Source organism: Medicago sativa, chromosome 7 (genome assembly GCF_051527215.1).
Source record: "Medicago sativa cultivar Bolivia chromosome 7, Bolivia_mono, whole genome shotgun sequence".
Classification (NCBI taxonomy): domain Eukaryota; kingdom Viridiplantae; phylum Streptophyta; class Magnoliopsida; order Fabales; family Fabaceae; genus Medicago; species Medicago sativa.
In genome coordinates, this window is record NC_140755.1 from 91,396,870 (window position 1) to 91,418,923 (window position 22,054).

The 22,054-nt window shown below is 30.4% G+C and overlaps 1 long non-coding RNA gene and 1 pseudogene across 2 annotated transcripts; both read left to right on the forward strand.

Moving 5' to 3' along the window:
• The first annotated feature begins 15,361 nt into the window (after positions 1-15,361).
• LOC146910195 (ethylene-response factor C3 pseudogene) lies at positions 15,362-16,357 on the forward strand (annotated as a pseudogene). Its single transcript, XR_015020408.1, has one exon. The product of XR_015020408.1 is annotated as an ethylene-response factor C3 pseudogene (transcript).
• Positions 16,358-19,628: 3,271 nt separating this feature from the next.
• On the forward strand, positions 19,629-22,054 carry LOC146910196 (uncharacterized). The gene is made up of 2 exons (XR_015018939.1): positions 19,629-20,042; positions 20,392-22,054. It is a non-coding gene; the product is annotated as an uncharacterized LOC146910196 (long non-coding RNA).

The window sequence follows — 22,054 nt, forward strand, 5'->3', positions numbered from 1 at the left end:
CTTGAATTGAAAGAAAAAAATTACAATATATACAAATAAAATATGATAATTAGATTTTTTTTTTTTGTATTCAATGTTTGATGAAAACTCTTTTTTTAAAGATGTTTGATGAACACTTGTTATCAAAATAAATGTTTGATGTGCATATAGTGTCCTTTCAAATGTTTGAGATTTATTAATTGCATTAGATTATAATGACGTAAGTCCTCGTGAGTTTAGCTCGGTTGGTAGGGACAATGCATAATATATGTAAGGTATGAGGTTCAAATCTCGGCCACCATAACATAAAAAAAAGACTATAATGACGTAATATGATATAAACTAATTTTTTTTTTCTTTTGAGAGATATATGATATACTAACTTAAATAACAAAAGGGTCTTGTTAACGAGTGCCCCGTGGCACTCGTTAACATTTCCCATAACAAAATTATTTGTCTTTCAAAGTTGTGACAAATTTTTTTATTGATTAATGGTGGATTATTACCAACTACTAAAACACCTAAATAATACCCCATCTTATCTATGCTTCTCCCTCACTAACAAATACGCCTTAGTTTTTTCTCTCTAGATTTTCTTTTCCATTTTCTTTATTGAATAGAATGAGTGATTTTGTGTCAATTTTTGACCCAAAATTAACAATTTATATCTTTTTTTATATGGGTCTTGCTAACCAGTGCCCTCAGGGCAATGGTTAAGAAAACTATGAATAGAAAATTTGTCTTGAAAATATATGTTTTGACTTTTGATTAAGTAATAATTACACTACTTTTTATTAAAAACTACTTGTTTTTGTTGTTTAATCAATGCACTGATGACACTGTTTAACATTCTCCTTTTTATATTTAATTTCAATTTAAATAAATGATTTTCACATGAATATATAAGTTTTTTTTCTCGTAATTTCATCGTCCGAGTATGATAATGTGTTATTCGTCTGAGTGTAAAAATATACACATGTGTTGAATCTGAAAATCTTTATGATTTTTTTTCTTCAAATACTATAGCTCAAAACTCACTCTAATTAACTTTGTTTTTCCTACTAATTTTCAGCTTATAGAAAATACCATATAAAGTTGTTAATACGGAGGATTAACTACTAGATCGTGAATTAAGTTTTTAATTAATTTAGTTTTTCTTAACCAAGGAGTATTAATTTAGTTGGTAAGAAGTTGACTCAACTGTAACTTCTTGAGTTTAACTTGTGATGTCAACGTGAAGACCTCTTTGATAAAAATCTAAAAGTATTTTTGTTAGCACTCATGAGCCTCTAAATTCTAACTGATCACCTAACAAAATCAACAAAACAAGCACTAGATAATAAGGGGTGTAGTTTCTTATGTCAAGTAGTTTGATAGCTATAATTTCACTATTAAAATGAATAAATGAAAAATCTGATGTTTGAATCATAACATTTATATATTATAATATTTCTAACAACTGGGTTATGTACAAGATAAATAATTCAACATTTTTTTTTAAGAAATAATTCAACATTTTTATGTTCGTAACAAACAACAGCGCTGTCACTAGCAACTTCGAATATACTATAATATTATTCAACAAAAGCTTCCAACTGTATCTTCCTCTTGACTTTGAATTTTGGAAGAAAGTCCAGACGATGTAATGGACCAATTAACTACTGAACATGCCAAATATTATGTATCTAAATAAGGAAAATGATATCGTGTACCAAAAATAAATTGTAGTAGTATCATTTATTTTTCAAAAAGTTAAAAATTATTTTTTCTTAATTAATACTTATTATTTATATAATCCTTACCAATGTCTCTAGATCATATGTTAACATGATAGTTTAAATATTTTCTGGACCTGTTCTGGATGTTAAATTAGTACTTATGTTTTGAAAAGGACTCAAGAAGATACACTTGCCATAAAGAAAGTGTTATGAAGATACATGCATGTATATATGTTGCAAGTCACTTAAAAGCACGAGGCGTCGCGCGGGTCCAATAAACCTCGCAATAGCTATATTATTTCTTTGTCAAAAAAAAAAAAAAAAAAGCTATATTATTTTATTTTTATTTTATTTTTGAGCAAAGCTATATTATTTTTTGAGAGGTGCAATAAGCCTATAACTTTTTTTTTAATAAGCCAAAATGAAATTATATAACCACACCAATGAGCAGTTCCCAAGCATAAAGTATGCCTATGAGACCACTACAAAAGTACAAAGTAAGTCAGTATCGAACGGGGAGAAAGCAACAGAAGTTAGCCAATGCCCAAACAAGCTAAAGGGTTTGACCACCACCTCTAAGTACCAAAAACAAACATGGCATTTTTAGCTTTCAACCACCCTAGAGATAACAATTTAACCTTATCTAAAAGTCGGGGACTACAATAAGCCTAAAACTATATTAATGTTCCCTAAAAAAAACTATATTTGGATCTTCCCCTACCTTTTTTATGCAGCCCCTTTCCTTTTTTGATCTAATGGTTGATTGACTCATAAATGAACGAAAAATAGCATCACACACACACACACAGAGAGAGAGAGAGAGAGAGAGAGAGAGAGAGAGAGAGAGAGAGAGAGAGAGAGAGAGAGATGTGAATGGCAATGGTGCGGGGTGGGAACGGGTTTTACCTTCCCCGTCCTCATACTCTACTCCCAAATACTTACATGTACCCTACCCATACCAAACAGGGATGAGTAATCGAATCATATTCCCGTCCCCGTCGGGTTCGTGTATACCCGCCTCATCCCCATACCCGAAATGGATAATTTTTTTACTAAAAATAAAAGAATTTTTCAGGCCCGAGCACAATGTTATAATGTGAGACGATGTCGATCGATTACTATGGTGATGGAGAAGAGATAGGCCAAAAGTGTGAGATATGGAAGGAGATAAGAGAGAACTATGATAAGTGAGTGTCATATGAAAGACTGAGATTCTGACGGTGTGAGTGAAATGATTTAGGGTTTCAGTTTCTATTTATATAAAAGGGGTAATAAAGTTATTTTCTACATTCAGGACGGGTCTGGGTATGGGTACTTATATCCCCGTTACCCGCCGTGTACCCGTGTTTTGAAATCGGGAAAAACCCAAACACATACCCAAACCTAGTTAAAACGGAGAAATCTCGTCAAACGGGTTTGGTTCGGGCGGGTACCCATGAGAGAAATTGTTAGAGAGGATCTGAATCCCTATATTAATATTGGCCCTTAAAAAAAAAACTATATTAATATTACCCATAGCTTCCTTAAAAAAAAGGTTTAAATGTGTGTTTAGTCCCTGCATTTTCGCCCAGTTTTGGCATTGGTCCCTGCGCTTTTTTTGTTTGGCATTGGTCCCTGCACTTTGTAAAACTTTTGGCTTTAGTCCTCCCGTTAAAAAAAATACAAAACTAACGGTGTGCCACATGGGCCAATCATGACATGCCACGTGGCACACTAAAAGAAAAAAAAAATCAATTTTTAATTATTATTTTATTCATTATTTTTTACTTAAAAATATCATTAGTCCCTGCACTATCAGCATTTTTTGATATTAGTCCTTGCACTTTGGTAATTGGTCCCTAAACTTTTTTTTTCTTTCTTAAAAATGAAATTATTATGTTTTAATTATTGTTTTGTTCATTATTTTTATTAAGAATAATCATAAAAAAAAATATTAAGCTTTAATTGTATCACATTGCAAATGAAAATTGTATCGTATTAACACCGTGACAAATAGATAATTAAAATTAATTATTTTCATTTATTAATTAAAATTTTGTCTTTTAGTGTGCCACGTGGCGTGTCATGATTGGCCCACGTGGCACACCGTTAGTTTTGTGTTTTTTTTTAACGGAAAGTTAATGGAAGGACTAAAGCCAAAAGTTTTACAAAGTACAGGGATCAATGCCAAACAAAAAAAAGCGCAAGGACCAATGCCAAAACTGGGTGAAAATGCAGGGACTAAACACACATTTAAGCCTAAAAAAAACTATAGTATTCGTTAAACATTTATAAATTGAAATGTACCACGAATAAAAAGTTATTTATCAAACATACAATGATTAATAATTTTTTATTTTATTAAAAATAAACTATATTAAATTGTAAATGATATAAAATATTTTTATTTTTAAAAAATAACTCATTTGACTATTAATTTAACGGAGTGTACAGTATAAATTGTCATATTATTAATTTATAAATATTTCTCAAACTAGGGTTTTTAATAAATCAGGAGGTAGAAATTCTCAATTTTAGTATGATCTAAGGCGTATAAAAAGAATGTTAGGCGTGAAGGAAAAAGTGATCACATTGCCATTAGATTGGTTAAAATTTTATCTCGGTCAAAGTCATTATCATGTGCTCCTCCTCGAGGTCTCAGGTTCGATTCTCTCTAGTGTCAATTTAAGTGGACTAATTTAACTTCTTCAAAAAAAAAAAATATCATGTATCACTATTGAACTAATTCCTGCACAGGCTCCAATGCAACTCATGTTGTAGATTTGACAAAGAATTAAGGATCAACAAAGCAATACATTTTGTGATATACTCTCTGCAGTCACATTTATAAACAAAAAATAACTTTTTAGGTTCATTGAATGATTAACGTATCTAGTCTATATAAAGACCAAATACATTAAGGGTCTTGTTAACTTGTGCCATAAGGGCACATGTTAAACAATCCTAAAATAGAAATATTTCATTAATATTTGTGCATTCAACTAATTAAAAGTTAACAAATTAAATGCAATACTCGAATTCCAACAAAAAGTTTCTACATTTGACTCATTAATCTGTGTCTTGAGGACACAAGTTAACATTTCACATACATTAAATATTCAATGAATCTAAAAAAGTGATTTTTGCTTATAAATTGAATGATTAACATATCTAGTCTATATAAAGACCAAATACATTAAATATTCAATGAATTTAAAAAAGTGATTTTTGCTTATAAATATGACCAGAGGGAGTATGTATTGTTGATTTTGGAGTGATGCACTGACGAGAATGACTATATTCAATGAGAAATTATATTTGAACATCTAGTGTATGACAATTTTGTGATAATTTTCTCTTTTATATTTACATTATTTTTTACTTTATCTCTCAATTGTTTGGTTTTCGTATTTACTTTTTCTTTATAAATTATTATTGTCTCATAAGTTATCAACCAAATGGTTGTTTACATAACACTCATCATATTCAATAGGGTAGAAATGACATCTTCATATGAGAATACTTTTTTAATTTTTCTCTTTACTTTTTTTGTTCTATTTAGTTAGATTTATGTCCCGCAAACTTTTCTTTTTCTTTTTTCATGAATAGAATTATTTTTTACAAAATTTTTGACAATTTTTTTTGACATAATAAAAAAAAGACGAGGTTTATATATAAACAACATATAATTAATAATTTATAATTAATAATTTATAATTAATAATGCCAAGCAAGTTGCTCGAAAGAAACATTATTAAAATATTATAGTACACAAGTTGATAATAATGCCAATCTATTGAAGTATTAATCATTTAAGGCTATTGTCTGCATTTTCTTTATCATCTTTGGTCATCATAACGGTATTTCTAATGACCCACTATGATTTTTCCGCAATTCTTTTCCAGACTAGGAACTAGGAATAAAATACTGTCAACAAATTATTTTTTATGAGCAAGTAAAGCTAACAATTATCTTGACATGTAAGTAGCACTAATTTTCACGGTTATTTTAGTCGATCTAGTAACGTATGAGAATTTTTAATTTGTTATTCTTGATTATCTACTACTCTGTACCAGTTAGAAGGTGGTCTAAATGCAGTGTCATGGATTTCAAGCACGATGTTGTTTGAGGATAAAAACAAATCAACAATGTTTTTTTTAAAATGTTAATTGTATCTATGGGATAATTTCGTACATTTCATATATATGTCAAATGTTCAAATCATATTTGAATCAAGCACCTAACTTATCCTATGTATCAGTCAAATCAAAAGATTATCCTATGAACTAATTAAATCAAGCACCTGGTTTCTAACTTATCCTAAAGTTTAAGCTAATGGTAACTTTGAGAAAGTCTTTTTCATGTGGATGCATATGTGAGTTTGTAGATACATATAAAGAGTTGCTACAATTTTGTCTAATATTTTTTTCCTTTTAATTTTATCGGTTGTTTAACCTATTTAGTTTATAAAAAATTTGTATCTAATTAAATTACACTAAATTTTGGATTATTATTTTATTAAAAAAATGGACAGGTAAATATTATATAATCATGTTAGTGTCATATTTAGTTTTTTTAGCAGATGAAATAAACATTTATTATCATTGAGTAACCAATGGAGATAGATAATGAGCTAAACTCCTAAACATAACGAACAAGATTTAAATTATATTCCACTAAGATATTACCATCTAATATCCGACATATTTTTGAATAAAATTATTCCAATAAAATATATAAAAAAAATAAGTTGAATAAATGGGAGACTAAAACAAATTTCAAAAATGGCTTGCAAGATAGTAGAGTGTCAATATAATGTTGCTAGAGCACTTGAGTTATTTTATCTGCAAGGTAGAGGACACGCTGGCGGCTGATGTGGACACTTGTTTCAAGTCTAGAAACGTTAGATAGGGATAGGTTACTGGAATGGAAAAAATACACTGCATTCAACCCCATTCTTTTCTTACTCGTGGGACCAACAGTACAAGACTATTTTTTATGAACTGAATATTTACAACATGTACCTTTAAAAATTAAGCTATTAAAAAAATTTGTAATAAAGACTAATCTTCATAAATTCTAATCGAAGTTTTACAAATCTCTATAATAGTGTCATATATAGAATTGGTGTTGACTCTCTGGACTATATTGTCAACTAAATTGTTTGCAATAAGTTTAATAGACACCTTAGATAAACTCATATTACCAAACCACTTTATCGCTTCCTTCAACTCTCTTACTTCCATCTCATGAAGTTGTGGTAATTCTCGAAACCAAATTGTCCTAGCGCTTATATACTCACCTTGCCTCCCTCTAATACACATCCCCGTGCCATAACAACCTTTTTTTTTTGTGAAGGAAATGCCATAACAACCTTATTCCTTTACTCAAAAAAAAAAAATAACAACCTTATTTCTTGAAAATCGTCGTGTCAACATTTCACTTATAATTTATCAAAGCTCCCTCAGGTATCATCTCCTCTATCGATTCTCTTTTAATTCTTTTTTTTTTTGGGGGGGGGGGGGGGGGGGGGGGGGGGGGGTGAGGACTTTAGGAAAATATCTTGGATTGACTGGAACACTGTTTGTTTGGATAAGGGGGTTGGAGGTATGGGGGTAAGGAGACTTAGGGAGATTAATTTAGCCTTGTTAGGGAAGTGGTGTTGGAGATAGGTAACATATAATGAGGGTCTGTGGTTTAGATGTTTAGCGGCCAGGTATGGTTTGGAGGGTGGGCGCTTGCAGGCAGGAGGCCGAGAGGGGTCGGTTTGGTGGAGAGAGATAGTTAGGATCCGTGACGGTTTAGGGTCGGCATTGGGCAATTGGTATGCTGACAATGTCCATCTTAAAACTGGAAACGGATTACTTACTTTGTTCAGGTTGGGTGATGTGCCTCTCCGTGTGCGTTATCCTAGGTTGTTTGATTTATCAGAGAACAAATTAGCAACTGTTGCACATATGTTTGCTTTGGGGTGGGGTGAGGGCGGATAGGCGTGGAAGTGGAGAAGGAGGTTATGAGTGTGGGAGGAGGAGTTGGTAGCGGAGTGTAGGACTTTATTACTGACAGTTTCTTTGCAGGATGATAGTACTGATGTTTGGACTTGGATTCCTGATCCTTCCCATGGTTATACAGTTAGAGGGGCGTACCGTACTCTTACTGATGGTACGCCTACAAACCTTGGTGTTTCATTGCTTTCTGATGACATTTTTTGGAGGAAGGACGTTCCGTTGAAGGTCTCAATTTTTGCTTGGCGCCTCTTTCGGAATAGGTTGCCTACGAAGGGTAATTTGTTTCGGCGGGGGATCATTCACCATGATGATCAGATGTGTGTCGGTGGGTGCGAAGTGCAAGAACTGTTGATCATTTATTTTTAAATTGTGGTATCTTGGCCAACTTTGGCAAATGGTTCGACATTGGCTAGGGGTTTACACAGCTTTACCTTCATCAATTATTAATCATTTTCTGCAGTTTAGTTCAGCTTCAGGCTATGGAAATCGGAAGAAGTCTTTTATGTCTTTGATTTGGTTTGCGCATCTTAGGTCTTATGGAAGGAAAGAAATAACAGAATTTTCCATGGTGAAGAGAATACTCCTCTTAAACTATTGGAAAACATAAAAATTCTTTCCTTTTGGTGGCATAAGGCAAAATTTACAGTTTTTCCTTATCAGTTTCATGATTGGTGCCTAAACCCTATGTTATGCTTGGGTGGTGCTTAATTTTGTTAATATTTTGATTAAACTCTCATTGTATTTTGTGGGCTATTTACTCTAGTACACCTTGTGCTGGAGGGATAGCTAGTTGTTAATATAATTCATTTTGATTTCTTCAAAAAAAAAACTTATATTTTATCAAAACTTTAAGACAAATTTCATTAGTAAACAAACAAATAGTGTCATTCATTTGTTAGCCAAAGTGTCATTGTCTTATGTTAGTTCTCGAATTCATGATCATATGTCATCTTGTATTAAGACTGTTATTATTATTGTAATGAGTTGATTTTGTTTCAGTAAAAAAAATAACAAAGTTTTCCGTAAAAAAAAAAAATCCAATGCTAATGTTTAATTTTATTTGTTTGTTGGGTTTTGCTAACCAATGCCCTTAGGGCAATGGTTAAGGAATCAAAAAAGGAAATAATTGTGAAATTTCATGTAGAAAAAGTTGTTTTTTACTATTTCAATAAGTTGAATGCACAATTTCCAAGATAAAGTTACTACTTTAAGTTTCTTATCAAGTGCCCTTATGGCACTTGTTAGCATTTCTCTTGTTTGTTACTCACTAATTAAAAAAAAAACATGATTTTTGTCATGTAAGCACAACTTAGTTGGTAGCTGCAAGGACAACATTATGCAGAGATTAGTGTTCGAACTCTAGATTATCTACTTCTCCACATTTAAAATGTCTTAGTTCCAACACTACTTGACAAAGAAACATGATTTTTGTATTAAAAAAAAAAACATCATTTAACATCCAAATTTTATTGACAAAACTATTATCACTTTCTCCATCTAAACGAACTAAAAAGCCAATACCATATAGAAAAGTTAATATAGGTGTTTTTTTTACCATACAACCGTAAAATCACTTATGAAACATATACATTTTCCTGTGTATGGTTAAGGAGCTAAACATCTACCTCTTTTAAAAATAGGGTGATATTAACTAATACTTCCGAGACACTAGTTGAGAAAAATAAATATAGAAATTTTTTATTGAAAACAACAACTTATTAACTTTTAAAAAGTTAAATACTTATATTTTCAATACAATTTTTCTGATTTGATTTTTTTAACTAGTGCCCCTAGGACACTGGTTAGGGGCATTGGTTGACATTTTCTTTAAAATTATAATGAGTCTGTTTAGGAAAGGAAAACTCTTAGTTTCGTAAAATTTATTTTATTATACCTAGTAAAATTCTAGGGTTTAAACTAAGTGATTGAACTCATATGGTTAATGAGCTTTACCAAAAGATAAATTGTAATCTTGAGAGAACTCAAATTTGATTCATGGGTTAAACAATATTCTTCACCATACTATATTTATTTCTTGGTTGAACTCCAAATTATCAAGGACTCTTCCTCTGAGAATAGTTTAAATATTTGGGAACATTATAAGTTAGTAAGATATTCATATATATATATATATATATATATATATATATATATATATATATTTGATTGATTTAATTATTGAAGTTCATAAGATATATGACCGGTGATAACAAATTGACTTTGTAATCTCAAAAGATAAAGTTCAAATCACATATGAAATAGTCATAAAATGACAATAGTTTTTTTTTAAGGATAAAATGACAATTAGTGTCACCACCTATTAATAGGCCTTTCGTATCTAAATACATGTTGTAATTTGATCATATGTGCTATTCATATAACCTACTTTGATTATATATTTTTTACTAATATATACAGAAAAATATTATATAAGTTGTTGTTCTATTTTTTATAATTTTTTATTTTAGTAAATTAAAATATCCTTATTTATTAATTTTATTAGGTTTGCAGCAACTTAACCTAATAATTTCCCTCTAAAATGCTGCATTAGGTTAGCAGCAATTTAACCTAACAAATTTCATCTAAAAAAATGCAAGGATAAAATGACAATTAGTGTCACCACCTATTAATAGGCCTTTCGTATCTAAATACATGTTGTAATTTGATCATATGTGCTATTCATATAACCTACTTTGATTATATATTTTTTACTAATATATACAGAAAAATATTATATAAGTTGTTGTTCTATTTTTTATAATTTTTTATTTTAGTAAATTAAAATATCCTTATTTATTAATTTTATTAGGTTTGCAGCAACTTAACCTAATAATTTCCCTCTAAAATGCTGCATTAGGTTAGCAGCAATTTAACCTAACAAATTCCATCTAAAAAAATGCAGCGCACCAATTTAACCTAACAAATTCCCTCTAAAATGCAGCAATCCCTAATATTTCTCCTCACTGATAAGCTTTTCATTCCTATCATGTTGTGTCATCGTTTGTATATATCTATTGTTTATGTAGACTTTTTTTTTTTTGACAAGTTGTTGCACACTTATTTAATACGTTTACAAACAGAATACCCTAATTTCCATGCAAACTCGGTTACCCTAATTTCATCTCTTCTATTATTAAATTCTATGATATATGCAGATATGATATGTATTTGGTTGGAAAAATATATAATTACTTTTAGTAAATATCAAAGTGTAGTTATTATTTTTAGAGTTGTATGTGTAATTTAGAAATTCTATTAATTGAAACGACTTTATTTTTCATGTTAAGTTGAAATTTAAAACAATTATTACAAGTCAATTTTTGATGTTTAACTATAAAAGTAATAAATAAAATTGACCCGTGCAACAATATAATAGTATTGTATTCTTTTTATCTTTTTTCTTTATAATTTTTTAAAAAAAATGAGAAGATAATGCCCCAATAATATATTGTGATAAAATAAAATAACAGTCTTTAAATGATTAATTTTTCAAAACTAAAATGTAAAATTTGATAAGATTTGAGTGTCATTGAAGGACATAGTAAGACAAATTTGATTATAATATTGTATCTCTATTAATCTATTTTGCGTTTGTTGATCGATCCACGATCTTACGGGTTAAAGATTATATTTGGATTTATTGATCGACCCATGATCTTATGGGTTAAAGATTATTCATTGGTCTCTATTATAGTCGACAAGACCTGACGGATCAAAAGTCTAGTTAATGATTAAAGTTATTCATAGGCGCGCAATGCAAGTGATAAAAAAACAAAAACCCACTGTCTCAACAAAAAAAGAAAAACTCACTGTGCACAAGTCTCCCCTGCTGGGAGTTATGAAAATGACAGACTAGTGTATTTGGCACAAATGATCGACAGCAATACAAAGTCATTTTGTTTAGGAAGGATAAATACAAAGTCTTAATTTGTACTCCAATATTTGCTCTTGGAGGAGAAAAAAAGAGCAACTTTTATATTTTTTATATATAAAAAATGCGCTCTCCTTTATGTAAGTGATAGTTAATTAGTTATATAAATGTAGCTCTTTTTTCTCTTGCTGTTGATTTAAAATAAAAATAAAGTGAAATATTTTGATTTTGCTTTACATTAGTGCGGTATGTTCAATCACTTGAATGTCGCTACATTGGGTGTGCAACACACAGTTGACAACTGAGTTTTAGGAGATTGTATTTGATTTTTCTCTTAGAGTCTTGACACATCTTGTGGGCAGTATTTATATGAAAAATTATATTTGAACCACTATTTTGAATATCAGACAATTTTTCTCATATTCACATTGCATTTTTATATTGGTTTCCCTTTCTTTTTTGTTTTGGTACAATATTGGTTTCCCTTTTTTTTTTTTTGGTAATATATTGGTTTCCCTTTCTATCTCTATTGTTTTTGACTAATTAGAGGAGGGAAAAAAATTGTCGTAAAATGATTATACAAATATAATTACTCTATTTACAATAATTCTTTGGACCGATTAAGAAAAATGTAAAGTTTTAGATACATTAAAGGCTGATTATGTACATGTATTCAAATTTTTTTTTTGGTATTGATGTACATGTATTCTATAAACAAAACTCATTTAAATTTAATATAATTTTTAAATAAATTAATATAAAAATTTGAAAAAACATTGAATATATTTTTAAAAAAATGAAATATCACTAAATAATTCGATTATACGTACGTACTCAAATAAACTCACCTTAAGAAAAACATAAATGTGCTAAGAAACAGCATGACCAACTCAAATTTACGGTTAGTGAAATGAAAAACTTCAAATTTACGGTATTTGGGGAATCACACACGATATTTAATTCACTCACATTGTTTGATTTTTTTTATTCATAATAAACACTCATATAGTTTGAATTGTATTAAAATTGGATATTATTTTGCGTTTCAACTTTGCATATCTACTGTAAAATACAAAAATGAAACGTGAGCAATTTGATCAACAACTGATTGCATAATCCGGAGGTCTCAAATTCGTAAGTACACTGCATATCATTCCTATGAATCAAGCTAAGTTGAGAGTGACATCTATATATCTACAATAATTCATGCAAAATTGTTTCGAGTGTCCAAGATGGATCAATCAAGCAGTCTTATGCATAATTGACATCTCTATATACACATTTTTGTCTTAGATTAAGTGGTAATCCACTGAAATTAAACTCACACACAACTGTGAGGTGCCAGGTTCGAACTCGGATCACGACATCCGACCTTGCAATTTCGGCATTTGCCAGTTGAGCTAAGACTTCTAGACATCTCTACACATTATTATTTCATAAAATAAACTGTCGTCCACTTAAGATATATGCACCAATACCATTTTAGAGTAAAATCCAAATATTGCAGAAGAAACAGAAACCTTAAGCCAAATTCACCCTTTTAATTTCACCACTATGTAGCGGTCGCATACTCCAATATGACCAGGGGCGGATGGTAGTATAAGGGAGGGGTAGCCCTAGCTACCCAAAAAAAAAACATTTTTTTGAACGAGTAGGTATATCTTTATATTTAGCTACCCCTAATAATATATATTTAGCTACCTCAAGTTTTATTTTACGTGAAATAATTTTTTCCATCTTTTTTTAGCTTCCGGTCGAACTTCAAATTATTTGATAATGTCGTATAGGAACCGGAAGATTAACACCCAAAAGAGATAAATAATAAATAATAACAATATTTGGTTTATTTAACAAATAAAGTACGGTGGAATACAATAGAAGAGCCACAAACGACATGGTGTCCTAAACAGTAATAGAACATCAAGCACATAATTAGATTTGATTGACCATTGATCTCAATTCACACTTTGATCTCATTCACACAGTAATCTCGTTTAATTTGAAACCAATTTTTTATGTTTGGCTTTTTTGGTACAAAATAGTTTATTGCCGCATTTTTTGGTATAATCCGTTCTTGTTGAATCAAGTGTATATTTTATGAAGAACATTTTATATAAGTAATAGTTATTGTGAATTTTTTTTGCCTATTGGGTTAGATTAGTTTAAAAAAAAAAAAATCTTTATATGTGGCCATCTCATAGAATTATTGCTAGCTTCGCCGCTGAATATGACATATCCATCACCATATTTTAGAGGTAGACTCCATGCCCATGCATGATTGGCTCAAGATATGTTAGTGATGTAGGAGAGTTTCTTTAGTATTTCATTATTTAAGTTCAAGATATATTGTTTCAGTTTGTTATTTTTGGTTAATTAGGGTTGTTATTTGCCTATTTAAGCTTAACAGTTGTAGCCTCTACTTTTATTCATTCATTAATATTTTTGAGAGTTTTCTCAATTTTTGGTGGATTTTGAAACTCTATTTTCACAGGTTTGTCACTTATAAACTTGTTTCTTTTCAATTTAGGTTTAGCGTTTGTTAGCTCACGCTTCCGATTGTGTCAGTTAGAGTATAATATAAGGCGAATTTTAAGATTAAGAGGTCTTTCTAATAATAATTTAATGAAATTAGTGTATTTTGTTAGAAAAAAATATTTCGGATGTTTTAGAATGTAAAATCACCCTTCTAAATCAATTTTGTTCTTCTACTTTTATTTAAATAAATGATTTTTCATAGAGATTTGGTTTTTCTTGTGTTTTGTCTGTGATTTACTCATCTAAGAACAATAGTAATGTGATGTCCGTCATCTTGGTGCGATATTTTGATTACCCGTCTGGAGGCATAAATATTCTCCCTTAGAGTGTGCATGAGAAAGAATCGAACATGAGACCTTATGGAGGAGCACACTCCAATGACCCAAGCGAGCACCATCATGTCAACCCAAGTGGATTTATATTACTATTAACTTCAACTTTGTCCTCTAAATGAAATCCAATTTAACCTATTTGAGTTGGTGGTGTCGGTTTGGGACATTGCAGTGTGCTTCTTTCAATGTGTCAATTTTAGTTTCGCCTGGTATCAATTTTAGTGGACTAAATTCATACGAGCTATGATCTGACTTTAAATGAGTCTCCACAAGTGAACACTAAATTGAACCTCATTAACAAAATAAAATATATCAATTTTAGTGGACTAAATTCATATGAGCTATGATCTGACTTTAAATGAGTCTCCACAAGTGAACACTGGATTAAACCTCATTAACAAAATAAAATACAGTGACGTTTGATTTCATAAGTCACACATTTAAGAACTTAATGCGCTTCATACATATATAGGGTGTGAATTTTGTCATTAAAATCTTTAAAAACAATGACAAGAAATATATCAAAAGGTTTTGAATAAAAACTCTGACAATAGCCAAAATTTGAAAATTAATAAAAGAGTTTAATTTTCAAGCACAGCAGTCGCCTACTTGGTTCAAATTCAATGGTTCAATACTTCAATCTTACATGTCCTATTAGGAGTTGCCCATGTTGCTCAAAAGTTTGACTCACGTGCCTTAATTAAACTATATGCATTTACCCATTTTATCAAAGAAATTAGAAGGAGATTTAAATTTAGGCGTTAGGTCCATTCTTTGATAAGAAGATCATAAAAATATTCAAAGACATCCTCTATGACCTTCCTTTTAACCACAGCCAAATTTGTACTATATTATTTTTTAATTCAAATGAATATTCATCCATTTCTCAATCTTTTTGGTCGTTTTGTTTCCCCTTCAATTCAATGGGTATATAAATGAACCAAGCCCCCAAATATCTACATTCTAACTTTAGACTCCCCCACAACCACAAATAGTTGTTTCGCTATAAAAGGAAAAAACCATATATAGAGTGCCAAGTGATAAAGAGAATTTATTGAGTATTGCGTCCAAAAATGGATTTTGATTCTCCTCTCTTCCAAAACCAAAATCAAAACCTTATGTACTTCCCTAATAATTTCTCTTGGGAACTAGAAGAAGATTTTGTTAACTTCTTTAGTGATGACATCAACTTCAACAACCACTCACAATCACAAACAAATGAATCATTATCATTATCATCAACGGAATCAAATTCTTCTGTATCCGTACTAAGCAATGAACCACTAGAAGTTTCATCTAATACAACTTACACACAAGTGATCAAAGAGACACAAACATCATCACCACCTCTACCGCCGCCGATTAAGGAAAGCAAAAAAAGAGCATTTAGAGGAGTAAGAACTAGGCCATGGGGAAAATTTGCGGCGGAGATAAGAGATTCAACAAGAAAAGGTGTTAGAGTGTGGATTGGAACATTCGACACGGCCGAAGCAGCTGCTTTAGCTTATGATCAAGCAGCTTTATCAACAAGAGGTTCATTGGCAGTGTTGAATTTTCCAGAAGAATTAGTGAGAGAATCACTTAATGAAATGGCTAGTAATTCTAAGCCTTTGGAAGAAGGTACTTCACCTGTATTGGCACTCAAGAGAAAACATATCATGAGAAAAAAATCCAATAAGGTAAGTACAAAGAAAATCAAAAGTGAATATCATAGTGATCAAATTCAGATTGAGACCAATATTAATTCTCAAAATGTGTTTGTTTTTGAGGATTTGGGTGCTGAATATCTGGACCAATTATTGAGCTTAACTTATTAGCTTTTTTAGGTTATATTTTGTCTAGTTTTCTAGCTTTTGGAATTTTTCATCAACTTGGAATTCTTAATTCATGATTACAGGGTAAATGTTCTATAAGAATATTCCTCTTCTTCCTTCATCGTCATCATCATTACCTCATTTCTTGAATTTTTATTTTGCACTGTTGTTCTGTAAAGGAAAGAAAAACTTTACAAAGTATGTAATTATATATATGTTTTAGGAAAAATATGATGTATTGCACACGATAATGAAATTTATTTCTTATTACAGGATAATGGATTTTATATAGTTTGTCAGTTAATTAAAAAAATAACTAACCTTGTAAAAAGATATGGAAAAATACAATAAAAGACTGTAATCATTTGTCTTATTTGTATGGAACTCTTAAAAAACAAAAATATTAATTCTGTATACCTAATACACTTTGTTTACTATATTTTTTAATAACATTGTTTACTATATAAAATAAAGAGATTGATACAAGAAATATACCGGTGGATTCTAGGATGAGGGTTCAATTAAGTCCCTCATCGGTGAACCACCATGAATAATTATTGAGAGTCATTAAATTAATCAAGAGCACACACCTTATTATACACTCTCTACACTATATCACACCATTAAAATTTAAAGTAAGAGCAACTACACATTCCTAATTCTCTCCATTAGAGTTCTTTCTGGCTCGCCAAAAATCTGGTAAAGATGATTTTCTTCTTTTCATAAGGGCAAAGATGATTTTTTTTTCTCACTGAACGCAAAGATGCTTGTTGACATCTTAAAATTGTGACAAAACAAAGTTTGCAAAAATCAAACTGCAAACCAAAATCCTTGATAAAAACATGCAAACCTAAATAGATTTAAACACATGTAGAATGTCATTTTAATAAAGTCAAGTGGTTTCTTGTTTAACGCGATCTTTTTTTGTTCCGATCTTTTATTTCATTCTCAACTTAATAAATGAATCAAATATGGAGGTTGTTTTTTAGTGTTTCAGAGATTAACATTGCAAAGCCATTTTTTATGATTTAGTTTGTTGAAACACAGCTTGTAGCGGTCAGAATCCAAGCCAGGTGGTTGCATTCCTTGAAGGAGAGAAAAGGGGTAGCACTTTGGTGTCATTAATGGCACCGTGCCATTAAATCTGGGCCACACAAACACATTGTCATTGCATCTGGGCCACACAACACATCTATCTTGGTGCCATTAATGGCACCAAAGTGCTGCCCAGAGAAAAGAGATTAAAACCGTTGAAGATATACAGTAAATTGAAGAGTGGTGGTGGGAGGATAGAGAAAAATTGGTGAGGTGTGATAAAGTGTAGAGAGTGTATAATAAAGTGTGTGCTCTTGATTAATCTAATGACTTTTAATAACAGTTCATGATGGTCCATCGATGAGGGACTTAATTGAGCCCTCACCTTAGAATCCACCTACTATTACCACGTAAACATTAGAATATATCTGCACATCACATGCCGCCAAAATTCATGTAATTTACATAGTCCCCAGTCCCCACATAATTTATCTTCACTGATAATGTACAGTTTTTATTTTTGCCAAAATGCATAAATGCACGTCGATGCTACTTGACTTGACTTGACTTTGCTTCCTATTAGGATATTAGGTAGGGATGAACAAATTGTAAGTTAAAACGTTAAATAATAAAACAGAATTATACTGAAATAATCCAAAATAATGAGTTATTAACGAAAAATCTAAACCACTCCCTCCATTTTATTTTGTTTATTGCTGTATTTATATGAAGTTTCCACCAATCAAATTTTTTCAATGCTCATTAATTAAAAATTGAACTCCTAACTACGTGTTTAAAAGTCCATTTTTATTTTGTTTATTGTTGGTCCTTCCGTTCTATTATAAGTATCATATTTATGAAAAACCATCTTAAAATGAGCATTATTTATCAGTTTTCATATAATTTATTTTTTTTCATTCGTAGAAAAAGTATATGTTCTCAACCCCTAAAAAAAGAGCATAATTCTTCAATTATACCATTTATTTTAATTAACATATAGCATTATGCATCAGAACAAATTTAATTAATGTTATGTGTTCATAATTGTAAATTACTTTTTTTTTCACACAATAATTGTAAATAACTGTTGAATCACGTTATTTGGTTTCTTCATTTTGCAGCAAGTCACTACGTATTAATTTTGTTGTAAATATTTAAACAAAAATTAGTACTACAAGCAACTTTTTTTTGATAGAAAACTTAGTACTATGCCAGGACCAGGAGTATGATTTTCTTCCGTACAAAACCTCAAATATCTATGCTACTTTTTTTTTTTTAAGAAAAATATCTATGCTATTTTGCCAGGTATTAAACCATTTCAATAATAATAGTTTTATTTCAATATACTAATGAATGATTGTGAAGGTTGTAGGCCATATTATTAATATTAGGTGCAAGGATACCCTGTCCCGCACAGATGTAATTAAAATGAATTTGTTTTTTCTGAACTAGTTGATCAATAAATCCAACACAGACGCCTTAAAAGTGGAATTGTAGACCCCTAGAACAATTATTATTTGTACTACTAATACTATTAAGAGTTAAATATGTTTTTGATCCCTATAAATATGTCAACTTTTCGTTTTAGTCCCTCTAAAATTTTCCTTCAACTTTTAGTCCATATAAAATTTTCAATCACTACTTTTGGTCCCTATTTTTAATTTAATTTTTGTATTTTTTAATGAAATGTGTAAAATATTCTAAAAAAAATTAGAATTTTTTAACAAAACACAAATTAAATATGAATTTTTAACCGTAAACAATATAAAAATTCATATTAAATTCATGTTTTGTTAAAAAAAATTGAATTTTTTTTTGGAGTGATTCTTATAATATTTTGAATTTTTCTGGAAAATTTTATTAAATAATATGAATTCTACATATGAATTTACTTTAAAAGAGGGACCAAAAGTGAAGATTGAAAATTTTATAGGGACTAAAAGTTGAAGGAAAATTTTAGAGGGACTAAAACGAAAAGTTGACATATTTATAGGGACCAAAAACATATTTAACCCTATCCTTATCCTTATTATCTAATCCTAATGTACAATGTAAACAACTAATGCAAAACCCTAATCCTAGATTATGAGCGGGAAAATTTTGCTTACAAACTCATTTAATACCATTTTCAAAATTCAAATCTCTTAACTTATAAACCATAAGTGCAGACCCAAAGCTTTAGTCAATTAACGTACATGCTTACTTTTTCCAATGCTACATTAATTATGTGCCCGGTGCTCCAAATTAAACTAACCAACCACATTTTGTGTCTTGAATGCACTGATAGTTTCCAATGTGAATTAATTACAAATGTGTACTCATCTTTGCATCTTCTAATGCATTACGTGGGAATTGAAATTGATGCATTAAGTTCACATGCATGAAAAATGGGTTCTTCAAGAGGCGCCTCTTAGTTTTGTGTGCATTGATTCCATAACATGCTTCTATTTTCCCATTTTCTTCCCATCGTGACATTTCTTATTCTGTCATTCTCCATTTGTTGGTGTTCCTCTCCTTTGTGCATATGCCTTCCTCAACACCTATTTTATTTTCATCTTCATTTTTTAAAAGTAACGTTTTTAGTTGCATCACTTTCATTTGTAAGTTTGATGTAGTGTTAACATTTTTTTTCGCAGATCCATGGTAAATCCCTAACTTTGAAAGCTTCTTCTTTTTCATTCTCGATCTTTGTAATCACGTTTTGAATGTTTTATTTCAGCTGGTTGAGATTATTCTTCCTCTATTTTGTACACCTCCTTTCTTATAAAAAGGTAAATTTAAATACTTAGTTTCATTCATATTTAATTTGCATTATGTTTTGTACACTATTTTTCGCATTCATTGTTTTGATTCACCGTTAAAGTTAACCACAGATAGTTCATAGAAAAATGTTGAAGAACAAAGGGATGAATTACAAAGTATTTTATTCCTTTTCATGTTCCTTGAACAAATTCATTTAGCACATCGTTTGTTGGTGCTTGGTATAAAACCTACATGTTGTTGACATATATGCATTCATATAACAATTGGATAGCTAGCTATAACATTTTTTGTTTTTACGTAGATCGATCAATCATCACTAAATAAGCATATTTTAATATTTGTTTTCCAATATTATAGGTTTTCCCGGATGCTGGATTCTCATTTTTTTTTTGGATCAAGTAGGTAGCCTCCATCCCACAAGATGTTACGTTGTTCAAGCAATAATTTGCTTGGAAGAGATCCAAGTATATGTTCAGGTTCTATATAAAATAAGACGTTATTTTTGCCAATCAGCAAAGCATGTTTGTTTGTTGCTCTGATTGGTTTGTATTCTTGGTATTCCCTTACAGCTTCTCGATATGTTAATTTTGTAGCTACTATTGGGTTTTATAAATTTCGAATTTTTTTTGTTTAAGTGAGATTTGATGTATCCAGTTGTACTGAACAAATTTCTTCATAAAGGTTAAGAACACATCATAGGATCTGCATCAGTATCTTAATCAAAGGTGTATCAGCTCAATATTTTGTTAGTCACCTATAGTTGTTAAATTGATAAATGATGTTTTCAAAACTTTTTATAGCGAAAAAAGATCATGTTTAAGATGAGGAGAACAATTCTTTCAAAAAAAAAGAAGATGAGGAGAGCAATTAACAAGCCATTTGTCTCATTTAGTAATGGCTCTCATCAGTAGTCCTAAATCCTAATCATAATATACTAGCTGCAAGTTAACTTTTTTTATTTATATTTCTCTTTATTGGGGATGGTATGGTATTAAGTTTTTTTATTCTAATAATGAAAAAATCGTTAGGCTTCTTTCTTGATTTTTTTTTTTGAATCAGCATTTTTTATTCTAATAACGAAAAAATCGTTAGGCTTCTTTCTTGATTTTTTTTTTTTTGAATCAGCATATGTATTGATAACAATCCCGACACAAGTAGTGCTGAAACGGGACAACATGGAATACATAGAAGGAATTTTACGTCACTGCTGTACAGCACAAACAAAGCCGCAAAACCAAAGAACAATGAGGGAAAAAACACCCAACAGATAAGCACCTAACAACCTCAGCACTACCTAAAATTGTTCAACCAATTCCTGGCACATATGAGGAGAAAAACATCAGCACACAGGGCCAAAACAACACCACACTTGAGGCAGAAAACGTGAAAATAGATGACAGTAGCCAGCAGGAAAAACAGTTACAGCAGCCTTTAGAGTATATGTGAGTTACTACAATGGCAAGATTTCCAAAAAGGCTAACCTTGGTTTGATTTTTGAATTTAAATGTAGCAAACTTCATTTTGCTTGGAATTTGACTATAGGTGAGTTGATGACTATTTGCGTAGTTAATACAGGTCACATGATTTCTTTGTCTCATAAATGGGCTGTCTCATTTTCAAATCTAGAGGCAATTAATCAATTTTGTTGATTGTTCAAGTTGAGACAATGAACTCACTATAGTATTAGCTGCTACAATAACTCATGCTGTGTTTGTTATAGTTCTTGCACCTATTGGAGATATGGAATGATTAATTTTGAACTATTTATGTCATAGGATTGATTAAGTTTGAATCAAAATTAAAGTCACGATTTGTGGGCTCTCATTTTAGGGGAAGGATTTTACAATCTTGCTTGACAAGATCCTATCCATATAGCATGGAAAGGAAGACAAAATATTTCCTTCACAATTGTAAAGATTTGGTGGACCTTTATGTTTTTCAACAAAATAAAGGTTTGTTAGATAGTGATTCCCAATGTTTGTAATTCAGATGATGACGATTAATTTGGCCATTCACTTTT